At 38.1% G+C, this 7,128-nt stretch overlaps 1 pseudogene; it reads left to right on the top strand.

Annotated features, from left to right (window-relative positions):
• The first annotated feature begins 5,990 nt into the window (after positions 1 to 5,990).
• On the top strand, positions 5,991 to 6,049 carry LOC148016684 (U6 spliceosomal RNA; annotated as a pseudogene).
• The last annotated feature ends 1,079 nt before the right edge of the window (positions 6,050 to 7,128 follow it).

The raw sequence follows: 7,128 nt of genomic DNA, 5'->3' as shown, positions 1-7,128 counted from the left end.
GATTCGTTGGATGTTGTTATTCCAAGAGTTTGATTTTCAAATAGTTACTCGTCCTGGTAGAGCTCATGTGCTAGCAGATCATCTATCACGATTATTAACATCAGACAAGGAGGAAGGTGTGGAAGATGATTTGCCGGATGCATCACTTTTTACTGTGGAGACACAAGTTCCATGGTATGCTGATATTGCGAATTTTCTTAGTACTGCTCGATATCCACCTGGTGCCGATAAGCGCAGGAAACGTCAAATATTAATGCAAGCATGCTCCTACGGATTATTAGGGGGTTACCTTTATAAATTTTTTCCACGCGAAGGTATCTATCGACGTTGTGTAAGGGAAGATGAAGTCCCAGTGGTTCTTAAGGCATTGCATGATGAGCCGTGTGGTGGCCATTTTGCCGGTGAATTGACTGCAAGAAAAGTTCTATTAGCTGGTTATTGGTGGCCCACTCTATTTAAAGATACTTATTATTATTGTCGCAAATGCGATGTATGTCAAAGGACTGGTCGTCCTTCTAAGAGTTTTGCAACCCCTTTGACACCTATATTAGCATTAGCACCTTTTGAGAAATGGGGAATTGATTTTGTAGGCCCAATTGATCCGCCTACTAGATATCGATCGAATCGTTATATCTTAGTCTGTACTGACTATATTACAAAGTGGGTGGAAGCGAAAGCGCTTAAAACGGATAAAGCCATTGATGTGGCTAAGTTTATGTATGAGAATATTATTACACGTTTTGGTTGCCCACTGGAATTAGTAAGTGACCGAGGTTCCCATTTCTTGAATGGTCTTATTAGCGAGTTAATGGAAATCTATAAAATTAAACATCGCAAATCAACACCTTATTATCCCAGAGCTAACGGTCAGGTTGAAGTAACCAATCGCATTATATGTGGGATTTTAACTAAAACGGTTGCTTCCCACAGGCGAGATTGGGATGAACGTTTATATGAAGCGTTATGGGCCTATAGAACTACTTATAAGGTGACAGTGCAAAATACACCCTTCAATTTAGTTTATGGCACTAATGCTATATTCCCTATTGAGCAAGAGTTGCCCACTTTACGAGTAGCTCTATCATTACGACTAGGTGAGGTTGAATCTTTGAAACAACGGATTTTACAATTGGTAAAGTTGGATGAGGAAAGATTATTAGCCCTACAAAGTCTAGAAGCAATGCAAAAACGTCGTAAAGCATGGCACGACCAGAATATTAAAGTACGGGAGTTTAAAGAAGGCGATTTAGTTTTACTTTATGATAGTCGTTATTATAAATTTCCTGGGAAGCTTAAAATTCGTTGGTTGGGACCTTTTAAGGTGATTAATGTTTATGATAATGGTTCTCTTGATGTGCAGGATATTAATGCTGAAAATGAGATATTTAGGGTTAATGGCCTGCGCCTTAAACATTTTGTGACTTAGGCTAGCTAGGTATAGTTAGGTTAGTAGTTAAAATAATATTTTGTCTAATCCACCCTTGGATGTCTTTTCTTTCTTGGGGGGTTTTTAAACGGGATGCAGGTATGGCCTTTTTGTGGATGGATGCGCTTTACCCTCGTGTTGATGCCGATAGTACTGATCCTGTTCATGCTGGACCTTACGATATTCCGCGTTTTCAGACGCATGACATGTTTTTATATGCACCGAGAGGGGAGGCCTGTTGTGGTTCTTCCTTTGTGATTATTTTTTGTTTACAGTATCATCCACCTTTTGGTTGTAGGTCCTGTCAGCGGCATTTATTTGTGCGTGCTCAGCTCTTGTGTTGGCAGTGTCGCACATACTTTCGACGCTATGGTACCACTGCCATGCAGGAAATGATTGGTTATACCTACCAGCGTCATGATTATAATAGTGTTTTTTCTCCTGAGCGCAGCGCTGGTCAGTCTAGGGTAGGCCGAGAGCAAGCAGAATTTGCGAGATATCGTTCCACTGTCTACCGCCTTACTCCATCTTACCATGATTTACAGACTAGTGTTCCCTGCCCATGTTGGGATTATATTTGTTGGTACATGGATGCGACCGAGGGGCATTCCTTAGATGCTTTACCAGTGGCCCCTATGCCCTACTATGATGATGGAGCTTCGGCTTCGCTCCATGATGTGATGGAGATTCTTAGCGATACACCTGATAGCGGATCTGTGACTTCTGATATGTCTACGCTAGAGGCTATTCTTGAGCATCCTATAGATGATAGTTTAGTTAATAGGTTTGACTTAGATGGAGTTGATGATTTCGGATTAGGATTATTGTTTTCACTAGAAGATCTCAGAGACTTTGAAGATTTTAGTCTAGATATTTTGTTTTCTTAGTCTTTTATGTTTTTCTTTTATTCTACATTAAAAAAAAACATACAATTTTTTTGAGTTATTGATATCCTGTAGGTTTTCATGCACTTTAGTTTTATTTTCCACGTAGTTAGGTAGTTAGTTGCACGCACGGTCAGGATATTCCTTTCAGTGCTGGAGTTTGGGATATTTAAGTTAGTAAGAAGGACAGTTCTATATGCAAGAATGGTTATCAAGTGGAGAAATATACTGCTTCTTAAACAACCAAGCAATGGGAGCGTTACGACAGTCTAGTTGATCGAAATTGTGACATGAGTATTTGATAATTCTTTTGTACAGAGAAAAGTTTTATTATTTATCTAACCCTTTAACATTGTACTGGCTAGTGTATGTTTCATGTGCAGATTTGACTATGATTTTGCGTTACACACTGTTGTATGTTTCTGATTGATTCTTGGAGTTGCAATATCCACGAACATACAAGGTTGTTTCATACCTAAACTTTTTATTTCATATTCATTTTGAAAAAATACATGAATAAAAAAATTTTGATGGAATGGAATTAGAGATGTCGAAAAAAAAAGGAAAAAACACTTAAGTAAATTACAGAGGAATTATAAATAAATATTTTAAACAAATATGAATGATATATATACACAATTCTCTATATGAAGTCCACTCACAAGGGATGGGACTTAGCATTAGGGAGTGATTAAAAAGGGGGTGACATGTGTGCATAACATAGTGAATTTCATTGTATGGGTGTCCGATTAGGAATCCTATAGAGTTTTCCCTTATCTTTTGGTCGCTTTTCTAGCGATATGTGGGATAGCTGAATAAGAAGGTTCTCTCCACGAAATTTTGACTAGGAGTAGCGTGGAAGAAAGATGCTGAGCTGGTGAGTATTCTTTGCTTATCATTTGCCTAGGCAGAGTGACTAGTATTATGCGTTAGATTAGGTTCCTCGAGCAAAGTTGTTGAGCTGAAATGTTTGACCGTTCAATTAAGTGATGTCTTCTTAGCTTCTTAGTTGATCCTTTTTTTAAAAAAAACAACAACAACAAAACAATCCTTAAAATCCAAATATTAAAAGTTTGGAAGAGTCTATATATTTATTCTTTTAAAGAAAGAAAGCAAGAATAAAAACGAACAAGAAAGAAAGAAAAAAAAAACACCCTGAGACTGCAGGGTTTGAAAAAAAAAACAACCAAAAGAAGATAACCATCGCCTCTGAGGTCCTGGTAGGCTGTAGGGATTTCCTTGACGGGTGCCCTGCGTCCGATGCCTTGTATCTTTTTGGGGTGGGACCTTTTGGGAAAGAGAATCAATGTATATACTCTTTTGACATTTTAAAAAAAAAAACCATTAAAACATAAACTTAAAAGAAGAGCCTTGGACACTTAGCAGTTATGAACCATTGGCTGGTTGTTCTAGTAGAACATGGAGGGTTAGCAGCTAAACCTTAGGAGTCCTATTTAGTGTTGTAGTATTAGTTTACCTTGTTTGGGTTCTTTGTTAAGTAACGACCTTATCAGTGATGCTATTTCAGAAGCAATATTTTTAGTAGGATAGTAGTGTGGCAATTTATTGCTTAGAGGGATTATTGTTGTTTAGCGGCTCTAGACAGTTTCCTAGTTTGTATATTCTATGCAATGGATGAAGCTCTGTTATGCATTTCAGTGTGGAGAGCGAGTAAGGGAGAAGGTTAGTTTGCACAAGTTTTTACATCTTTTCATTGAAACATTTATATTGTTTGCATTTTAATATGACACAAATAAGTATTTTTTCTACTTTTCCAGTGTCTACTAGTTGTCCATGTGTGGTTATACAGGTGATGTAGCTGTGCTCGCGAGGACGCTTCGCAATTAAGTGGAGGAGAGTATATTTTTCTTTCAAAGTTGTGTAGCAGTGTTCGTGGTAGCAATGTTCGTGATGCTGGATGTTCGTGATGTAGTTGTGCTCGCGAGGACGCTTCGCATTTCAGTGGGGGAGAATGACAACACCTAAAAACATGCCATTTATTGCAACAATTTTTTGGCAAAACTGTATACAATTGACACCTTATTACTAAATTTTTACATGAATTCAATGTAGATGCGGTGTTCGTTGTTGCTATCTTTGGAAGCCGTGTCCTTGCAGTCTGGCCAGGGAATGTCGGTACAAAATTTAACCTTTTGGCCTGTCTACAACCATAAGAAACTCTTATATCTCATTTGCCAGAAATAGGGTATTAAGACCAAGACTTAGGGACTGTAGGACTTTGCAAAATGAAGTCCTGGAGGGCAGTTATAACGACTCACAATGCCAACATCGAATGATTACAAACACAGTTTATTTCAACTGAAGATGAATGCCACTGCATCAATGCAATCAAGGAGTAGTGCATAAGAAAATGCAATAGAGAGCTGAAAGTTCCAATTAGCTATAATGAATCCAATGCCAACATGAAATCATTACAAACACAGGATCTTATACCCGATGAGAAGGCAGCAAAGGTGAATCACTTCAAGCCTATAATGGGATTTCTCCATTTTGTACTTGTGCGAGATCCACTTCAAAGACCTTCCCTTGATGCAGTTATCTTGCAATTGGAACAGCTACAATTGAAATTGGGACTTTGCCTTAGGGGGTTGTGTGTTGGGGGAGAGTAAAAAAAAACCTTAATAGGTAAAAACTTTAATGGAAGGAACTTTAAAGAAAAGAAAGAGAAAAAAAACAAAATGAATGTCATGGGAGGGAGAGCCGTTACGGCACACGTCGTGAAGAGGAAAGGAACGGCCATTCGGTTAAGCAGAAGGAGTACCAGAGCTCGTCATTGGAAGCGAGGTCACGCCAGGCCCTGGAGACACAGCAGGCGCAGGCCAGAGCCCTGGCGTGAAGCATTCGGAAGACGAGGCAGCAGAGGGTCCATGAGGAGGGAAGCTCCATGTAATGATGGAGTGGATGATGCTAGCTTTAGACAGGAATCGGGTACCAACAGCTAGACGAAGAGATGGTGCTTGTCTCTGTCAGAGAACTTGTTCTGAGGGCAGAATGATGAAGAAGAAACCGGAGAGTCTGAGAAGGCAATACTATTGATATTGATTTTGGCAGAGAGAGAGAGTTGGAGAGAGGAGAAGCCATCGTGCTGCTAGTATGACCAATATTCCTTGCATTGCAGCATGTGGCTGTGAATTTCTTGTAGGCGCAATACCTGCAAAGCTCGTCATCCGTTCCGTGGAGGGGGAGAGCGGCCGGCTTGCACTTCGAGGCAAAAAAGCATCCAGTCCATTGGAATTTGGCAGTCGATTGGTGCTGCACGAAAGTCTAATGATCGTTGGCTGTGAGAGAGAGAGAGGCGCAAAGGCCAGTGCAAATCATAGCCATGGCGAGAGTAGATGAAGCAAACAAGCAAGCTGGCCTCGATCATCAGAATCAAAGGAAAGGAGGGAGAGAGATGAAAGGCGCCATCTTCTCAAGGCAACATTTTCAAAGGAGAGAAAGAGATGGAGGGCACCAAATTTTTGACCATTTGATTGATAATTGGGTAGAAATGAAGTCACGATAGCAGAAAGAAGACAATTCCATTCATTCCATGTCCAAAATGATACCACTTTCTCTTCTCCTCCATCGCCGTGATATTTCTCTAATCATCAATCTAGAGCCTCAATGTACTTGGGTAAACTGAGATTATAGGCTGGTAGAGGATTTTGTTCTCGTCAAATCGCATGGCCCCTGCGCAAGGATGACACGCACAAATCGAGAAATGGTCCAAATTTTTTCATGGAGATATTGAATTAGTCTCCACCTCCCTCATAAGTCGTCGCTTCATCAACAAAAAAAAAACCAATCAACTCTTGATTAAGAGTTTAATCTTTAATTTAAGAGAAAAAGGTCATTCCCATTGCCATAGACTAACAGTCGTGTGAGGAATGGCGAGAGAGTAAAAGAATTGGTGAGCTCACGGTCGAAACGAGTGGTTGGACGATAGACCTACCTTGGCCGGACTGCAAGAGGACGTGGACCCCAAAGACGCAATCACGACTCGCGGGTTTTCCAAGTAAGTGTCTAACTGGTTTATCTAAAATAAATGATATGGCATGATAATTTCTTTAATTTAATATTTTTAAAACATGTCTTTTAATATGTTTTCTCATGCTACATGGTTTTTTGCATTTATTTGAACTGGTTTTTATTTATTAAAAATCAAAAACAGTCGAAAACACTAAAAAATGACTCAAAATTATCTTAAATAAATTTTTATAAAATGACTGATTGAAAATTTATAAGTTCTGATATTTTTTCTATAAAGCTTATGAGTCAGGAAATTTATTGAATTTCTATCAAGATTTTTAAAGATGTTTTGTTATATTTAAAAATTAGAAAAGAGTTATATTTAGGAAAAAGCATAGTTTTCCTTTACGTAAAATGTGTTATTTATTGATATAAACTATGGATTATTAGTGAAGTATTGGAAACAAAATATCTGCTTTGTTAGTGCATTTATGTTGTAAGGGTTAAAGAAAAGAAATAATGATTTAATAATATTTTACTTAAGAAATGCTTGTAAAAAGATATGGTGTTTTAGTTTTGATAAGAGAAATTATATGCGGTGTGAACATTTAGGAAACATGGGAAATTACAAATAAAAAGTTTGACAACACTTTATAATGATTTATAATGTTAAGTTGCAGTTATAAAATTTAGTTTAAATTAAAACCAAAATAAAATCAAACAAATTGATGATTGGATGGCATGAGGAAAAGCCTCAGCATCTATATTAAATTTTTACATGTTATTCATTTTAAAATCAACTTCTTAAATATATGGAGTGGAGGGCCACTAGGATAATTTAAAGAA

The sequence above is a fragment of the Lygodium microphyllum genome, chromosome 23 (genome assembly GCF_053477565.2).
Source record: "Lygodium microphyllum isolate KBCC chromosome 23, Lygodium_microphyllum_v1.1.10, whole genome shotgun sequence".
NCBI lineage: Eukaryota > Viridiplantae > Streptophyta > Polypodiopsida > Schizaeales > Lygodiaceae > Lygodium > Lygodium microphyllum.
The sequence above is the reverse complement of the archived record's forward strand: the minus strand, read 5'-3'. Positions and strand labels throughout refer to the sequence as shown.